This window comes from Peromyscus maniculatus, chromosome 2 (genome assembly GCF_049852395.1).
Source record: "Peromyscus maniculatus bairdii isolate BWxNUB_F1_BW_parent chromosome 2, HU_Pman_BW_mat_3.1, whole genome shotgun sequence".
In the NCBI taxonomy this organism is placed as follows: Eukaryota; Metazoa; Chordata; class Mammalia; order Rodentia; family Cricetidae; genus Peromyscus; species Peromyscus maniculatus.
Genome location: NC_134853.1, coordinates 50,113,725 through 50,134,499, shown reverse-complemented (window position 1 = coordinate 50,134,499; position 20,775 = coordinate 50,113,725).

Genomic DNA, 20,775 nt, shown 5'->3' with positions numbered 1-20,775 from the left:
TCTTATTACGATCAGCATCCCTTCTCATTCCTCTGACATTTGCTGCACGTGCTTATGAAAAGCCACAGTGAGCAAACATGGACACTTACTCTCAGAAAGCCATGTGAATTCCTTATCAACAGAAAAGTAATTTACTTAGTCATTCTGTGATTATTATTATTTAATATTTATTGAATCCATGCACATTTCATTGTAAGAGACAGAAACAATGTAAAAGTGCTTTTACACAAATTGCTACCAATTGTATTATCTTTTGTTTGCACTTGTCATATTTTTAATACTATTTGGTTTTTAATTTCTCAGACTTCTGTTCAGAACAGATCTCAACATTCTAACTATTCTGTTCTGTTGCTGGTTGGTATTTGGTGCTAATACATATGTTCAAAAATCTTGTCATTTTGTAACAGGCCCAATTCCCCCATCAGAAACTTTTCTACTTCTGAAGCCATAGGCTTCACAACATAGAAGTGGTAGTTGCTGCTTTTGGTGATTCTCAAGCTCCAAGTCTCGAGGACACAATCGGTTCCAGAAGGGCTTTGCCTTAAGTTCCTCTGAAACCCACATCTACTGTCTTTGAAATCCTTGGAATTTGCATCACTTCAAGTCATTCTGAAGATACACAAATACCTTCTTTCTGCATCTTCATTTGCTTCTGAAGCCACGTCATAATATTCCTCTTTAATTAGACATTTTTTTTTCTGGATTTTATAAGACAAACTGATGAGACCATCTTTTCTCCAACTCCTCAGATATGGGCCTTTGCTGGATCTGAGTTTTCCTCCTTTCTTCTTACTCCTCGTCAAGTTTATTACCTTAAAATTGAGAGAAAAACAAAACAAAACACATCTACAAAAGCCATCTAGAGAAATAAAACTTATCACATATTTAACTCAAAGTTTGACTGTATCTCAAAGTTTAAGCAGTTTAAGAACATGTTTCTGACTTTACAGAATTCTTACTTCCTCAAGAACTATATTTCTACAAAATTCACACTATATATGAACACACACACACACACACACACACACACACACACACACACACACACACCAAAGCTTGATGGTTTTGGTGTAATCTTTTTTTCCAATTGTCAATGTATTATTGGATTATCATCCTATCAGTATCTCAGTGAAAAGAAATTGCCTTTGGACCTAGATGTACATAAAATTCTACTGTTATAGTTGAGTCTGGGAGTCCTGAGGGTGACACTGTGATTTCCAGGGTCTTGAGTTCCAGAATAAGAAATTGGACTAGACATGTATGGATCATAGTAAGAGCAGTCAGTTGTTTAAAAATAGAACACTTCTAAGGAAGGACTGGGCGAGAGCTGGGAAAACGTCAATGGCTCTAGGCTATAAGGGTTATGGTTTTTTCATATGCCATTGTTAAGTGCTGGCCTTTTTTTACATTTACATACTACGTGATTTTTCTGCAAATGTTTCATCTGCTACAGATCTATATCGATGGAGGATTTCCAGTCTCTCTCTGACAACTGTCTTATTTCATATGCTAATTTTTTTAAAAAAAGCTATGCATGTGAACATGTGTGTAGTGTATGTGTTTGTGTGTGAGTTTTGTGCATGTGTGCTTGCAGGTACACATGCATTTGTACCTGCATGTGTAGGCTGGAGGTTGAATTTAGGTATCCTCCATCATTATTATCTTCCATGTTTCTTTGAGACAGGGTTGCCTTAATGAACCCAGAGCCAATTGGTAGCCAGATTCGCCAATCTGTGGGCTCCAGGATTAATTCCTTCTTCCACCCCATTACTGGTTTTCATAGTTAGCCTCTTTTTATGTGATTGCTAGTGTCTGAATGCAGGTCTTCCTGTTTGCGCTTACAAGAACTTTTACTGAGTGAGCTGTCTCCCTAGTTCTCATATGCCAATCTTAACATCTCATTCTCACCCTACTTTCCTGCCACACTATAACCTTTTTTTTGCTTTATAGTATGCTAAAATTCATAAGCATAGGAGATTGGTTTTTGTTATATGGTCTCCACACAGTTTTACTAGATTAGGCTAGGATTTTAGTTGTTTACTGTCTTGTATATGCTCTATCAGAGCCAGGGTTTTTCTTCTACTTGGAACAAGCCAAGTGGCTCCGTTTTCATAGGCCTACTCGCTGACCAGATTCTTTGAGTCTTATCTATTTTGCAAAAAGAAATCAGCAAAATGGAATCAGTAATGCTCTTCTAGCTAGAGACATAAATGGCCTGAACCTTCTTTCCCATCTTTTCTCTGGAGAGCATCCAAATCCATTATATCCCATTTCTCTCATGGGATTGAGAGATGTGAAAGCAGTCAGTAGATGGAGATAAATGGGTTGTGGTGGGAAAATAATGAAATTTGTTGTCAATATTAACATTTTCCTTTAAAGTTCCAGTAAGTTGTTTGAAATGCAGGACTGGAAACTGGGAGAGAAATGAGGAATAAATTTAGAACTCATTTGCATTGACATGTTTGGTCGCATGGGGAGGGCAATTGTGTGGTAAATAGGAGCAATCTGCACTTGAGGGTAGCATGGCTAGGATTAGATCCAGCTCTCTCACCTTTCCCTGGCAGACCACGCACAAATGAGCTATAATATTTGTGATCCTCAGTTTTCTAGCCTCTCAAATGTCTTCGGTTATCTTTAAGTTCCTTTGTAGGTTGAAATTTCTGTCTCAAGAAATTGTTAGAGGTAAAAGGCAGAGATAAAATACAAATAACCTGTAAGTACACAGTGGAATTGAGACTTGAGGCAAATTTCAAAGTGGAGAGCAACTTAAGAATGTGCATATCTGAATGATATTATTTGCTCTTGATTAACACATGAACTTTTTTCCTTTCCCACCTGATGGGTACTAGGGACCAATTTCCATTAAAATTTCCTCTTAACAAGGTAAAATGCAGTACTCTAAGGAGATTACAATAACTGAGACTAATGATGGCTTAAGCATCAAAAATTAGTGAAAAAATGAGTGAATTTTAGGGATGCTATTTCTATAATAAAATAGCAACTGATTACAACCTGAATGTGGCATGAGAGAATCAAAGTCAATTGGTTCCAAGACTGCCTATCTGTGAGATGCTGTAATTGGAGATGCGGAAGAGCAAATGGAAATTAATGAGTTCTAATCACATGGGTGTCTTTATGAGGGCATCAGATTAATCCTTATTATGTTTTTAAGAGGCCAGATAAGATGAAAGACACTATTTTTAGTTAGTTTTGGACAGCCAGTGTTCATAGGGTAGGCATATGGCACACGCAAAGGCAGTCAAACATCACCATTAAAAACATGTGTTCTGCCATCCAAGGCCATGCATTTCACACTGAAAGTACTATCACTGGTCCTGTTTCCATGTTAAGTTGTCTCTTTGCACTTTAATGTTTTTGTCTACAAAATGGGAATAAAAATGCCTTATGATGATTGTTAGGATTAAGTATTAGATATAAAATGCTTCTAATGTTATGTGCTATATAGTAATTTGGTCAATACAACATAAACAGCATACAGTAAGGTTCAGATACATGTAGAGGGGAAGCCATCTTTCTTCATCCTTCTCTTAGGGGGTCCCATTCTGTGTGATCTGGGAGGGCAGGGTTTGGGAAGATTATATGACAATTCAGTGACCAGTCCATGTATTCATTATCGATATGGAAGTGCTTGGCTTTTTTGAGTACAAACCTGTTTATGACATTTCATTAAAGAGAGATGAATGCCATCTTTTTCTTTGCTCCTTAAAGTGTGTTTTTAATGGCCTCAAGAATTGTGGTTGAAAGTCAATCTGCCTATACTGTATTTCTCTGCATGAATGAGATCAGGTAGTAACAAAAGGTATAGTTTGTACAAGACACAAAGCTAGTAATATTATAAGAACTTTACTTGATAATTTATTTCTTACTCATTCTTTTACTTTTTTCCTTTGGTGCTGGGATCAAATTCAGGGTCTGGTGTATACTAAGCATCTGTTATATCACAAACTATACCTCTAGCTTATTCTCCTTTCAAATAAACCTTCTACCCTCCAAAACTTTCTCCTTCCCTAGCTTGTTAATCTATGGTGTGTGTGTGTGTGTATGCATGGACCCCTCATCCTCATGTATCTGTCTATCTGTTTGTGTACAGGAGTGTTCTTGTACATGTGGAGACCAGAGTTCTATGTCAGGTATTTTCCATAATTGCTCTCCACCTTACTTTTTGAAATAAGGCTTCTCACTGAACCTGGACCTCACCAATTCAGCTAGACAGGCAGGTGAGCAAGGCCAAGGATCCTCCTTTCTCTGCCTCCTCAAGATTGGGATTAAAGACATGTACTGCATGGGCTGGGGATGAAATTCTGGTTGGCAAGCAGTCTGCAGACTGAGTAGTCTTCTCAGTCTCTAATTTATACCTTTTTGATCCTTTAATACAGTATCTTGCTTAAAGCGTTGAGATCATCTGCCAAGTGCCCCCAGCACACTATCGTTATGTGCCCTGTTTTAATTTGTGCTCATTTGTATGTTTCTTCAAAATTCCAACTATACCCATTTGTGTGGCATGATTCATCAGGGTGATTGAAAGTTCTTTAATGAAAAGGACCACAGCTTCTCCTTCTGTTGTGTGCACCTAGGCGATCAGTCATAGTGCTTGGAAATACTTATTGAGCACACGGTGATGCTATTGACAAGACTTTCACACAACTGAGATAGCAACAAGATAGACAAGAGATTTCTGGGCAGCAAGCTGAGAAACAAGAGGGTGTACATGTATGATTTTTATCTATGTAATGAGGACAGTTTCATCACAAAAAGTCCTACTTTTTCTTAAGCCTTTTCATGCATGTAGGCATTTTATGTCTTTAAGTATTTCCACTGTCTTTAAAGTATGTCCTTATATAATTTGTATCCCTTCCTCTCTAAGAAAGATGACCATAAATGAAAGGTGAAAGAATGCTACAATTTATATAATAGTATTATATTTTCTTTCTAGTATTCTCCAATTATGGAGAGCTTTAAGATTGTCTCTGTTAGCTAACTATTCCATGTACTGTAATTTTAAAAATGAATTCTTTTTCCCATTTTATCTTCTTATATTATATCATCATCAAATTTTCAACAATGTATGTGACCAGCATATGAATATCTAAAACAGATTGTACATTCTTTGGCTAGTATGGAGCAAATGTAAGTTACAATTGTAATTTGATATATGTTTATATTAATTTAAAGTGGAAAACACTGGGGGACATTTATTAAAGCAAACAAAAGAAATCAATTTTTTTAATTTTAATTTTTTTCTTCAAAACAGAGGTCTGTAAATGCCAGAAGGGAAGAGAAAATTGCATAAGCTGTGAGATGTAAACTGGAGATAGTGTCCTCCCAGGAAACATTGGTACATGATGGACAGAGTCATTCTCTTCACTTCTGACAGATGACATGGGCCGGAAGTCAGGCACATTCTCATTGAAAAGATTCACTAACTCTGTACCATTTAGGGCAACATAAATGTTGCTGTATGTAGACATAAACAGGTTTATAATACATTCAAGTTCAAATATGTCACAGAGATACAACTAATACCTTTTAGAATGTGATTATTTTTAAAAGAAAATATTGAAATGGAACCTGCCTGGACACCCATCAACAGATGAGTGAATGCAGACAATATGGTGCATACAACCTTGGAGTTTTACCTGTGTAATTTGGAGGAAGATGAATAGGACTGGAGATGATTATGTTGAACAAAAAGAGCCAGACCTAGAAAGGGCCATTATCAAGCACTTTTTCTTATATGTGTAAGCTAGACGAAACATCTGTAGAACATGGAAGTAAAAGGGCATTGATTGAGGAATGAAAGTGTTTTAAAGTGCTGGGGACAGGGGGAACAAGCAGGGTCACAGGGAGAAGAAAGACAAATGTTACATGGCTTCTTTCATCCACAGAACTTAGCTTTAAACATTTACATGCATATATATGTATATATGCACCTAGGTATATGCATGGCATGAATGCAGAGGAGCATTAATGAGGAAGAGGAAGGGAGCCAGCAGAAGGGCGTAAGGAAAGATAATGAGTTGGGAAAAAGTTGCAATAATGTCTATCATTTCATAATCCATATATGAAAATGAAATTATTTTATATGGTAATTAATAAAAGGAATCCCAAGGAAGAAAAAAAATCCCTCAAGTTTATCAAATATATTTATCTAAAACTTCTCATTGATATGAATGTTGCTATCCATGTTATACAGTGTATAAGAGGGGTCAAGAGAACAGAATATCAAAAGAACAAAATAATCACAGATGTAAGCACATGTCTGATGTAAAATACGTTCGATCTTTTCTCTAAGCTTATCAGGAATTAGTGGCAATTAATTATAATACAAAGGCTAATATGCATCCAAGGTTAATGGTCCTGGGGCCTTGTATATTCTGTGCTTTCATAGTAAGACCTTCACTGTAGGTGCTGCATTAAGGTAACAATCAGATGATCAGTGTACTTCAAATAAATGAGGGCTCATTTGCCTCGACGTGATTGGAGTGGCTGCTTTCATTTGCTTTCACCTTGTTGCTCTCAAGCAGCATTACTTTTTGTCCTTTGTTCAGATGAACAAGGCATGAAGCCTGATATCAAGGGGGAATTTCTGCACCTCCCAATTATAGCTCATTTGGAGGTAGTGTGTACTGGGTTGTTTGTGGAGCTCACAGGCAGTCTAAAGCAGGATATTGGACACAGAGAGACAATTATGAAACCGCAACATTTTTATGAATTGCTAGGGTAATTTTTGTTTACTTATAGAAATATTTTTAAAATCCTTCAAATTTTGATACAGTCACTCCATGAGAAAATTTAATGCTTTATATATAAAAAGCCAAGGTAGGTGCGCCCCCCCCCCCCCGCCCCCGCCCCAGGTCTGAGGTCAGCTTACCTTGTGTCAGATAACACAGACATACTCAAGTTGATAAAAAGAAAAATAACCCTTTTCCTTTATTGTTGGTGCACTGTATATAATTAAAGCAAAGTGAAGGCCAACAACTAACACAAAATTGTGTAGGTGAAAGTTAAAATGTCAAAGATACTGGTAAATACTTGCTATCCTAGACTCTGTTCCTAACCCTCATATGGTGTAGAGTCTGGCAAACAGGCACTAGACACTGTTCCTAACCCTCATACAGTTAGAGTCTGGCAAACAGGCACTAGACACTGTTCCCGACCCATAGACTACAGAGTTGGCAGATGGATACTGTTCTCAGCAGGTGTGATGATTTGAGAAGGAGTGAAAAAGGAAAAGGTTGTCTTGAGTATCTGAAGACCTTCTTGATATCTGTTGTTCCAGATTGCTGCCATGTAGAATTATCCTATTTTTCATAGCCAAAGGGAAAAGAGGGTAAAATTCTACAAAATTTGTTGATTATGAATTATGTTTTGAAATTATATTATTTAACTATGACAAGCAAGTAAGCATACAATATTCATCCCCCAAAAGCCAGTTCAAGTTGTGAATGGATGGCTGCCTGCAGAAATCACTCATATTGACCAGAGAATCCAAGCAAGATCTAGATACAATTTACCTGTAAAATATAAACGTCAAAAACATACTTTTTATTCTAGCAGTTCTCAAAAGCAATGCCTCTGAGCTACAAACCCATATTTCCTCTTGAGGTCCTGAGGATAGAACACAGGTGTCTCAAATGCTATGCAAGGGCCTCTCCAGTACACTGTACCCCCAACCCACCTATGGATTCCGACTTAACTTGTTTGCAGGAGAACTTAGGAATGAGAAACTGTTTTAAGGGCTCAGGATGATTTCTTAGTGTGAATACCTGGTTGAGAACTGTTGTTTTAACTTCTACGTGAAAAGGAAGCTGACTTTACAGTGGATTGGATAAGGTATTATGAGTTGCACCTTCAGCAACCTGGGAAACAGAAACCTGAAGGATTACTATGAGATTTAAATTCAGTAATGGTTTTACAGCCTTTAGTATGACTCCAACATGCTTTTTTTAGCTCTCTGTCTCTGTCTCTCTTTGTCTCTCTGTGTCTCTGTCTCTGTCTCTGTCTCTCTCTGTCTCTCTCTCTCTCTCTCTCAGAGCCTTTCTGTCACTTTATTTCTCATCAGGTAACACTGATGTTACTACTTTCCATGACTCATCTAGTGAAATGTTTAGCATGTTCAAGGATTCCCTGGGGATGGAACTAATGACCATAGTTACTTTCAGCTTTTATTTCCTGCTCCTTACATTCTCAGTGTCTTCTGCTTCCTTTCATGTTGCTTCTTGCCTCTGAAGCCCTCTGTAATTTGTAATATAATGTTGCAAAAGTAAAGTTCCTACCTCTTTGCTGCCAGAAGTACCACCAAATGTAGCTGATGTGAGTGAAGTGTGATTCACAAGTACGTTAAATTTTTATCAGATAGTGATCTTTAGCATTTCCTTGCCTGTTTCTGGCTCTAAGGAAGTTTTATTGACTGTCTTGTCTATTGGGTCAATGATGTCACTCTCAGCCTTTCAAGTTGTCACAGCTCTCTATGTTTTCTTATGTATTTTTTCTTCTCCCATATACCAAATAACTATTTAGTTCTTAATTCTCTGTTTGGTTCATGGATAGGCTATTTATCTGTGCCACATTTAATATCTACTTTTACCACTAAGTTATCCAATATGCTTCTTTGCTAAATAAAAACTGCTTTGTCCTCAAATAAAAATTTTGTAATATCTCTGCAGGAGTCTGTCTGTTGGAAAAAAAAAGAATAAATGGTTTCGACACTAATGTGTGGGTATAAGGATGAGTATTTAAAATACAGTTAAAAACTATACTGATTTAGGAAAGGGGCAATTTTGCCCATTATTAGCATAATTTCTCTTTCTATTGTTCAATGTCAACTAATTATATAATTAGCTAACTATTGTGCAATGATAACTAATTATTAGTTTTATTTTTCTTTTACTCTTCATTATCATTCTCAAGAATAAATAGCAAATTATTTGATATATAAATCTTAAACTTCAGTGGGCAGGAGAATAGTCAATGACGAGCTGTGGTTTCTGCCAGAGGTTTTGATTCAGTTGCTTAGCAACGAAACTTTCTTTTATTCTTTGTAATCTTTAAATTCTCGCCCTCCCCATGTGCGTGCATGTGTGTGCTCTGCAGTGTGTGTAGTGTACACACGTGTGCAGGTATGTGCAAATGAGGAGGGGAGAGGGAGACTTGGGATCTTCCTCTATCACCCTCTTGTTGCCTTGAGACAGGGTTTCTAACTGAAGCTGAAACACTATTCCGGCTAGGCTGGCTAGGCAGTGAGCTTGTGCTATCTGCTTGTTTCTGTCCTACAAAGATCAGGCTACAGGCTCACAAGGACATGGTTGGTTTTGGTATGTGAGTTCTGAGGATTCCACTTTTGGCCCCCATGCTTGCAGGCAATCCTTCTGTCGCACTCAGCTATGTCCTCAGCACCAATATAACTTTCAAGGATTTCCTGAGATGATTTCTACAGGGACTAGTACAGGAGCATCTGTTTGTTTGCTTGCCTCAATGTTCTGGTAAAATATTCAGGAAGTTGAGGTCAAGAGAATGAGACTTATTCCATCAGAGATCTGGGATGTTTTCTCTGTTAGCTTTAAGGCCCTGATGACAATAATTAATTAAAGGTAACCTATTAGAGTCACCCAGCTGAAAGGAATGTTTTCTGAGTCACTAGAAAAGCAACTGGCTACATTAGTTTTTTTTCCTTTCGCCCTCAAAGAATGCTGATGCTTGAGTCTGCTTTGACTATATTGGCTGTGAAAGTAAGCAAGCTGCAGGAAGCAGGTAAAATTAGAACTTGTTTAAGCAGCCATTTGCCTGTTGACTGGGCTGTTTTGAATGAATGCTTCCATTTTTGCTTAGCTCATATAGGAGGGCTTCCAGGTGACAGAAGAGAAGAATTGGGTGAACTCAACCAAAGAGTCAGCAAATGGGGAAGCTCATGGCTTTGAGTTTCAGTCCTTCTTGGGCAGTAGTGAAACAACTATTCAAGGTCCAGAATTCAGATGCTTTGTGTATATCACTGCATCAATGGAAGAGAAAGTAGGAAAAATTCAGTAAGATACAACATATGTTGTTTTGAAATCTTCGGTAGTGTCTACAACACAGAGCCATGTTCGGGGGTGGGCGGGGGGAGGAATTTTCTGACTGTAGTGAGGAAAGGGGCCTTTTAAAGGAAACCTCTTCCTGTTGGGACTGGTAATCCAGTTATTTGCAAGTTCTAGCAAATGTAAAATAGCTAAAAGATCAGCCACAGCTGAGGCTAGCTCACTGTAAGTGAGCCTGAAGGATCATGGCACAAGGTCGCCTGGAGGCCTGGGGAAAATTTTAGTGAGCCTGCCTGGGCAAATGGAGTAGTCTTTGTCACTGTGAAGAGCAGCTGGTGGACTGAACACACGCGCTAGCACACACACACGGCACTAAGAGATCACAGATCAATGTTTTGATGGAAAAAAGGATGTCTATTTAGGGGCTGGATAGATGGCTCAGTGGTTTAAAGCACTTGCTGCCCTTCCAGAGAACTCAAGTTTGGTTCCTAGGGCCCACATCAGGAGGCTCACAACCACCTATAGATACAGCCCCAAGCGATCTGACATCTTCTCAAGGGCACTTAACACATGTGGCATATGCATACACAGACACAGGCACAGACAGGTTAAAAAACAAATACTGAAATATCTTTTTTAAAAAGCATATCATTTTAGAATGTACATTTTAACAAAATATCCACTTATCTGACATAGTGTGTACCTCCATCCAACAGTGCTGAGACTGGCTTAGTGCCAAGGCTCTTCAACTTGGGCATGCATCAAGATCTTTGAGGGCTTGCTGGGTGAAACATGTACTGCTAAACCTGATCCCTTGGGCTTTGGTTAAGTAAGTCTGGACTGGTCTAGTAACTTGCATTTTTAGCAAGTCTTGAGTACTACAGTTGAGTCAACGAACATGCTTTTTGTGTATGATTGTGTTTAGGAGACACTGGCCAATGTCTGGGACCACATCTGGTTAGAATGGAGAAATACTAGCAACACCTCATGAAAGAGGACAAAGATGACACTGTGTAAGAACGTTTCCCACAGCCAGGGCTCACCTGACTAGTCATTTGTGTAATTCAATAATACCGAGTTTAAGAGTCACTGGATTAGTGGCATTTGGAGGCAGACAATGTGGAGGATGTGATAGTCTCCTATCAGTAGCAGGTACAAATAGACAGCTGGGAGTTTGGTTTCATGTGAAAAGAGTAATTAAGGGGGATTTGTGGGAGACATTTTATAAAAGAAATAACTTCACACTATTAGCTAGGCACTCATTTCCCATCTTGCTCTCTATCTTGAAGAACTTATGTGAATCAAATGATCCCTTTTGAAATCAATGGGAACTGTGCTCTGCATGGGAGATGGAGTGAAAAGAAACAGCTATGTTAACTCTAACTTGGCCAAAGATGCTTATTCCTTTTAATTACATTTCAAGCAAAAAGAGGGTAGATGAAACGTTACCTTTGAATGGGTGGCAAAAATGATATGAAGAACTGATTCTGAGGGAAAACACAGGTAACACCAGGTTAAATTTAGCAGCTTAGCTAATTAAAAAGTCTTCTCTGTAAAGCTATAGATTCACTGATATTTAGACACTCTTAGTCAGCAATCCCACACACGTTCTGCCTAAGGTATAAACAGAAATAAGCATTTCTATTGGTGTCTGCTATATTTGCAGCAGTTAAATAATTCTATTAGCTTTAAGGGTGGGAAAATATTATTAAAGGTTAGAAATCTGACAGGTGGTAATTACTTCTGAGACTAGAGAAAATACTTAGCTGCTTTAAGTTATAGCTGGTAGTGCAAATGAAGGCAAGCGTGTATTACACAGGCGATGTCAGAAAGGTCTCAGCACTAATGATGGAGCCAAGCAAACACTAAATGACATTCGTGGAACCTTACACAAATACCCAGCTGCTGAGCAGCTTAATGGTTAGCAGGATCAGCCACATTCAAACATTTGATAACAATCTCCTAACGTCTTTCAAAAGGTACAATTAGCCAAATGTACATTGATCTTCATTCTCCTATTTGCCATCCATCAAGGGAAGGCTAGCTAGGTAGAATGCTTGTGGGAGAAAAGGAGGTCGAGGGAGGGACAAAGTCGCATGTGAGGATTCTACCTTGGTCCTATTATTTTTCTTGTTTACCCATATCAACCTGCTATAAGTCTTTTTCTAAATGCCCAATGATATCAGTGTAATTTTGAGTATTATTAATAACTCATGTATATTATTATATCATCATCTTTATCAGTAATTTCTTTGAAAATGTATACCTTACTTCTGTGTGCTATTGGTTCCACATTTGGAAGATGCTCTAAAATGTTTTTGTTCTCCTTTAAAAGCATTTGCCAAAAAAATATATTACAATTTTAATATGTAAAAAGAGCAGGTTGTCATAATATTTTTACATCTTTGAGTACATCCTACGTAGAACCAGAATTCAGAGCTAAGGTCGTTCCCTTGGTCCCCAGAGTGACCCCTCTTGGAGTTTCATGAAGACCACAGGAGCACATGTAAAAACCAGTAGTGTACATTTTTAGGTATCATTGGATGTCTCTTTCAGTTTTCCAAAACCAAATACCTTCAGAATGGTTTTATGGTCATTAGCTAACCTAATTTTTATTTAAAATTAAAGTAAAAAGAAGTGCCTGGAAATCTGAGAGCTTCTTTATAATACAACAAAATATGAAAAGGCAATAAGTTAGTTGGCTTTCTTTTTTAATGCTTCAAAGTGATTGATTTAATACTTGAGTGTTTGAAGCTATGCTATTTAGCAATAAAACAGGTAACTTCATGTATGAGTTGATAAAATATGAAGCAAGCTTGATATTTTCTTTTCCTATTGATTGGCTGGATACAAGTGAACCCTGAATTTTGGAATCAGAGTGCATTTGTGAGCCATTAAGGGAAATTCAACCATGTTGCTTTTCTATGACAGCTTGATGTATAAGAATTACCACCTCCACCTCCTTCAGGTGGACATAGCTTATAATGTTATTGACTTCAGTCTTCAGTCACAGGTGCTACTGAGGTTTTGCAAAGTATGAAAAGAAGAGCAGATACTTTCTATTGTCATTTAAAACCAGTTGCTTGTGCTTGTGACCACTCAGTGACTAGGAGAAAGTGTTAGCATACTATTGTGAAATCAAGAGAATCTGACTTGCCTGAATGCAGGATGGTATCATATACAATGGGATTCCTGAAGCTGGGGACCATGCTTTCCTTAAAACAGTATGGGCTTGGTATTTAAAAATAACTAGAGATTTGTTCAGATGAGATAGAAGAATACCTTCTGCAGATAGAAGAATACCTTCTGACAATACATGGAAAGCATCATGTATTGTCAGTCTACAGCTTTGATTTTAATTGAGTTAGAGAATCACTCCAAATATACTTGATGTTGGATGTGATTGTCTTTGTATGTCTTTCAGTATATACTTATATGTGAAATGGCTGAGAGACTTGACTAATGGGTAGAATAATTCAGAAGGTCCTTCAGAAAGTTAGAAAACAGCCCTAACAATTTTTGCATAATTAATATCCATTTATTTCTTAGTTTTTCTCAACTATATATTTTAAATCCCTTTTTAAATTTAGTGACAAGAATCTAAGATGTGAATAGAAATAATGATAATAACATAATGGCACAATCCAATTTTCAAAACTACTATTTAACTTTTATTTTAAGATTTCTTTCCAATATTTTCAATGTAAATGTTTTATTTCCTAATAAAAAAGAAACTGATATAAATAGTAACTCATTTTGAAGCCTAGCAATATTAAGCAAATATTTTTCCATATTATTTGATATTTAACTGTTATTTTACTTTAAAGCTTAGATTTAATAAGTGGCTTCTGTGGGGATGTAGGTGTGTGCGTGCCATTGCGTGGGCATAGCTCTCATAGGATATTGGTCCTCTTTTTCTGTCCTGTTTGAGATAGGTTCTCTTGTTATTTGCCTCTGCACACAGCAAGACAGCTTGTCCATGAACTTCTGGAAATTCTGTCTACATCATCTATTTTGCTGTAGAAGTGCTAGAATTATAGACATATGTGCTACCATGTCCCTCCTTAGGCAGGTTCTAGGCATCTGAACTTAGGCCATCATGCTTACATGGCAAGTGAGCCATCTCCTAGTCAGGCAATGACTATTTTAAAGTCATGTTGAGTGATACACTCATGTTTTGCTTCCATGTCTTTCTACCACATCAAAATAGTTTTTCTATGTTCCTAAGAATTTCAACTTGTTCTTTTTAAAAAGTATTTGTGTATATGTGTCTGGGTGAGTGTGTGCCATGTGTGTGTGTGTGTGTGTGTGTGTGTGTGTGTGTGTGTGTGTGTGTGTGTTTGTGCCAAATGAGTGTACTGCCCAGGGAGGCCAGTTGAGTGTGACAGAGCCCCTGAAGCTGGAGTTACAGGCAGTTGTGAATTGACAGTCCTGGTTGCTGGGTCTTTGGAAGAAGAGTATAGTCACTTAACCATGAAAGTTAAAGCTCAGCCATCTCTCTAGCTCAGTAATGATTCTTAATAATCTATTTTGTGGAAGTATTTTGATGACATGGCCACTAGCCTATTATTTGACAGTGAGTTTCTATTATTTTATATAAAATATCAATATTACTGCTTCATATACATTAGTGCATTAAAAACTATGTTGGATTACTTCCATAATGTAGATTCTCCCAAGTAGAATTAGAGGTCAAATGTTATGAACCTTACTTCCTTACTTTTGCTGATGGTTTTATATTCTTAGTTAATTCATGGTAGTAAAATGTGTGTAAGCAACATAAAAAGAGATGTATTTTCCATTCTTTCTGAAAGGGTTAAATGTATTTTTAAAATTTACTGAAATGTTTCTGGATAAATAAAAAAAGAGAGAAAATATAAATCCATATAGTGTTCAATATTAGTATTTATTTTCTTTTTGTTTTTATGCCTTCGTTTTACATAATTCTTCAAATGTCTTCTGAAATAGAAGACTGTGAGAGAAAATACTCCACATCTTAAAGTGATTTCTGTGTTAATAGTAATTATTAACCATTAAGCTATTCTTTAACTTTTATAAACCAAGTGTGGTCCTGTGGACTGAGGTTTTTTTAAATTTTTTTTATTCATTTTACATACCAATCAAGGATCCCCCTATTCCCTCCTCAGAGGCAGGGGGTGCAGTGGCAAAGTGTGCTCCTGACCAGGGAGCAGGGCGGTGGGGGCGGGGGGAGGGCAAGAGCCACTGTTTCTGTGGGAAAGTTGGCAGGGGAACTCAGCGGAGAAAGCTGAGGGCTGGCTCTGAAGAGATGTGAGTTTTGCTTAATATGAGAGGATGGAGGGCAAGGTGGAACTTCTGCTGTTGGTTTTGAGATCAAAGAAAAGAATATAGACATTAAGGGATGACATTATCTCTGATGATGTCAACAAAAGCTGTATGCATCACTGACTTTATGAAATTATTCCTTGTTAACTTGAGATCCTTTTCTGTGAAGCTTAATTAGTGGATATTTATTTGTATACTTAATGGCACAATAAATGAAAGCAAGTGTTTTTGATGTAGTTATAGTTTCATATATTTATAGAATGTACACATGGTCATTAAAACATTATTAAAATATGAAGAAAAAACAGGAAAATAAATCCAGGCATAATTGCTGTTCATATGAATGCCCATGGTTTTGAAATCTTTTGAAACATATACTTCTTTTGAAAATAGAATCATTGGAACCCAACTCCTCATACTGAGTCTCCTTGCCCAACCTTAATACATGGGGAGGTGCTTATTCTTATTGCAACATGATTTGCTATATTTTGCTGATACTCCCTAAGAATTAAAAATACTCGGAAATTCCTTATACACTTTCTTATCATAGTCAAATAAGCCTTAGGTAGTCGTTTTGGACCCCTTGCTAGCCTTGTCCTCACATGGGACCTGCTGGGCTTTATTTTTGCACATTATGATTAAGCCCAGTTTGCTCTGATGAAGTTCTTAAGCTTCCTTGGTAACTTCCAATCTTACCATGCACTTTTCCAATTGCTCTGTTCTTTGTCAGCATATCTTCTCTTGCTAATTTGTTGCTGCTTTTCTAGCATAGGTAACTGTGATGTAACTAAGACTGTAATAATAAGGTAATAGGAATCTAAAGAGCAAATAGTGGTTTCTTCTTGAGTAAAGGGCAAATATCCATGCACATATACACATAATAGAGACATACATACTGGCAGATACATAGATATTTAATATGTAAATGACCTAGAAGACTTTTATGATTCTTGCCTAAGTAAACTATGTTTCTCACTCAATGATACTGTTGTCTAAAACTTAATGCCAACCAAAACTGAATTTTATAGAAGGCTTAGAAAGAGCTACCATGCTTTCCTTCACGGTGTGAACAGAGTACAGTATTCCTTCACCTTAAATCACACCATCTGTAGTTGCTATGTAAATCCCCTGAGATCGTTGCTTTTCCAGGATCATCTGAAATCTGTCCTGTGGAATTATGAACATCAGCTTTTATTTTAACCAATACTTTTCCCACTGTAGGGAGCAGAGGAAGCCCTGAGTGAATGATATCTTTCGTGAATGTGTATTGTTGATATAGACATGGCCACATACAGAACTTCATCGCCTCAGCCCCATGAGAGTAGCAAAGATTTCCTCAGGGGTCCAAGTGCAGATAATTGACTAATGTGTACAAAAACTAGCAACTGTTGCTTTGTCTTGCTGGGTGTTTACAGCCTGGGACTGTTCACCTACAGAGACCTTCTATGGAGGCCAGCTAACAGCCCCCCACTGTGCTGCACATAATAAACATGCTGAGGTTCTCGGCTGCTGTGGTAGGACTGCTCTATCAAAGTGCATGCCAACCTGATTCCAGCTTTTCTGTATTTCTTCATTCTCTTGTTACTGATGCTCATAACCAGAGTTCCAGGACTCAGGTCATTTGAGGTGTGGCAGGCACCTCACTGTTTTCAGCTCTTCTCTCTTTCTCTTATTCTTTCGTAAGAGAAACAAAACTAACGTGGATTTCTGGGTTAACCACCTCATTTTTTTTTTTTTTTTTTTAGAAAGCATGTTATACATTAAATAAGAATTAGTCACGTGGAATGAGTTGGTATGGTATGTGTTTGGCCAGAGTCACAGATTATCCTGGAGTTAGAGTTCTTTGACTTTTACAGCTTCATAATCTGATATGCAGTGAATTCCTGGCCTGAAAACAAAACAGAACTGAGAGGATAGTGCAGCAGAGAGCAGGCAGAAGTAGTCGGCAGCGTCACCCATCACAGACACAATGCTTAACCAAGGTGGGAAGCTTATCTAATGATGGAAGTCATGCAAATGCAAGTGAAAATGAAAGCCTACTCCTACTTTATGTTGATTTTTTTGTCATCTAATTTAGGCAGCACAATACAAAATAACTTAAACAACACTGTAGGGAGCATTAGTAGTGCCGTTCCTATATTGCTCTGATACTGAAATACACGAGACTGCAATCACCCCTTTATTTAATTATAATCAAATGAACAGAAGGTAGAAAGATTGTTTTCTGATCTATATTAATTTGTTTGTTGTTAGAAAATTCCCCACTGACCTGTTTCCCATTCTTATTAAGGACAGGATATATTACACATAATCTATCCCTTATTCTTTTAGAATTCCTGCCAAACAGGCCTGTAGGAATGCAGAGACTCTTTGAGCCTTAGGCTGCTATTTTAAAGGACCAACAGAAAAGAATGGAAAGATCTGAGCATTTTCTCATTTAAATGATACATAAAGAGGAAGCGCTTCCTCAATTCTAGATTAAAGACACTGGTTATTTTGTTCCCATCAGCTGTGGTGCTGATGGGGAGCATTGACCCCAGGCTTTCTCCTGCCCATTATCTGTGCATATGTCACTTTCCCATTTCTGTAGGAAGTGCTTGCCATATTATATAAAGCTATGACAAAGGTTTTATAGTTACCATTTTTTAAAAAGACACTATATACATATTCATGAGGTTTGGAGAACTCTTATATCTCAGTTTTCCTGCAATTTATATAAAAACTGCAGCATGAGTGCTTATTTATCTGAAAGTATAATCGATTATGAAAGATGTAAATCCTTTTAATGGAAGGAAAACTGATGATTTTATTTTTGTCATTCTTCTATTTTCTTCCATAAATATTTTTGACAGAGTGCATGATCATTTATTTCTACCAGAAATAAGTTATTCTCTGTGCAAATATTTATTTGTAAATTTGCTTAAACCAAAGTGATTGTTTATAAATATTTTGAATATTTGTCGTGCCATTAAACAAACATGTCTTCAAATATATACAAAATTAGATTAATTACTGAAGCTCAAACATTAACCCTCAATCCTCATATTAAAGGAGTCCAAGGATGCAGACTTGTCGGTGCATCACATGAGAGCATTTGCTACTAAAAAGAGACACAGTAGCTGAGTGGGGCACAGACTCTGCTTTCTGATTTGCTTTCAGTTCCCTCATCTCTAAATGGGTGTTAAGGATGGCCTAACCACATGGAGTTGTTGAGAGGACTGGCTCAGTGAAGCCATGTAACGTGCTTTGAGAAGGCTGTCTCTGGGAAAACTGTACACCAGCACTGGCTGTGCAGGAGAGGGTAATTGAAGTCCTTATTTACGGAATGCCTGCATGTGTCTGTAGCCAGAGCCCAGCCTGTACCTTAATAGCAAAAGGCAAACCCACACAGCTCTCCAGTGAAAACAAATAAAATGGAAGTCCATACATGACCTTGTCAAAGACACCTTGCCAGCACCTGTCACAACCTTGATTTGATCTTCTCTGGTTGGGTTCAAAGGCTAGGCTCAGTTTTTACTAGATTATGTGGTAGTTTTTAAAAATTTTTTATACATTATATTTGATCATATTCTTTCCTTCCCCCACAACTCCTCTCAGATCCTGCAAAAATTCATCACCCCTGATGAAAGTTAAACAATTTCACTGGCACTCTTTTTTGCCTCCTCTTTCATTGAGTTCCCGGAGCTCTGAGGGGAGGAATTTTCTTGAGACATCCAATTTTTTCAGAGCTTAGTGTTCCAAGGAACATAGTGGTGAAGGCTCTATGTAGGCACCAGTTCAACATCTCCATATTCAACGAGTGTGTAGGTATTGTCTTCAGCAATGGGGCCTTGCTGACAGTTTGTGGAGAGCACCCTATAGTCTTAGCAACATCCTGGGTTGTTTTAGGATTCCTGTGAGGCTCCTTTGGCCAACAACTTAATTGAATGTAACCCAGTCCAGGTACTGGAAACTTTATTTGTTGGTAACCGATGGCCAGTTGGGACTCTGCCTCCCCCATTACTTAGTGATTTGATTTAGAACACATTCCTGTATGTATATTTTTAGGAAGTTTCTACTATACTAGCTTTCCATACTACCCCTCAAATGTCCCTTAATTTTGCTCTCTCTCCCTACCAATCCCGTTCAGTGCTATTTTGTTTATAATAATAATCAGAAATTGTCATATATATATAAAACCTAGATGTACTCAGCAGAAAAATGGGTAAAAAAAAAGGTGGTACATTTACACAGGCAAATGGATGGAACTAGAAAAAAATCATCCTGAGTGAGGTATCTCAGTCCCAGAAAGAAAAATATTACTATGTATTTGTTTATATGTGAAATTAACTATTAAATCAATGACAGCTCAACTACAATCCATAGAACCACAGAGGGTAGGTGTTGAGTAAGGGACTAGAGGGAACAGGTAGAGTTTGTTAGGAAAGGGAAATAGAACACACAGATATAAATGGAGGCAGGGCTGGCTGGGGGGAAAGGTCAAGTGGAGAAGGGAAGAGAAGAAGGGATTGTGGGCTGGAATACAGGAGGAGACAGCTAAAGTTATAACCTTTTAATCATAAAATTGTTTAAGAAATGGAGGACACTTTTTTAAATGTACATAGCATAGGATCGTAGCTAGTTCAACATGAACTGCCTATAATTGAATAAGACAGATGAATCAGTATTTTTTGTGGCTATAAATACATTCAATTAATTAATAAATTTTTAACTCTTTTTATTGTAAATAAAGGCATCTTCATATAATATATTCTGATACGTCTCATCAGTCTTCTCCCAGATCCCTCCCACCTTTTCAACTCCAAGCCTTCTTCCTTTCTCAAGAAAATAAATAGATAAATATAAAAGACAAAGATAAAGCCGGGCGGTGGTGGCGCACGCCTTTAATCCCAGCACTCGGGAGGCAGAGCCAGGCGGATCTCTGTGAGTTCGAGGCCAGCCTGGGCTACCAAGTGAGCTCCAGGAAAGGCGCAAAGCTACGCAGAGAAACCCTGTCTCGAAAAACCAAAAAAAAAAAAAAAAAAAAAAGACAAAGATAAAACAAAATGAGCAAACTAACAAACAAAAAAGAAAAAAGAAAAAGGAAAGAAACTAAGAACAAACACTAGAAATACATATACATATGCATACATACACAAATGCTCTCCTCCATGAATGCATGCACATACACATACACAAACCCAAAGTTAGAAACCATAATATACAAGCAAAAGACAAGTGATATTAAAAAAATGCCCGGACTAAGCAATATGAGACAAAAAAAAAAAATCTCCAAAAGTGACTGTGAGTTTGTTTTGTGTTGGCCATCTCCTTCTGGACAGGGGGCCTGAGTGTGGTTATTACACCCAGTGAATTTCACTGTAGAAATTATTTTTTCCTTTGTAAGTAGTTGTTAATTGGAGGTTGCTTCTGGATGGGAGATCCTGTCCACTTCCTC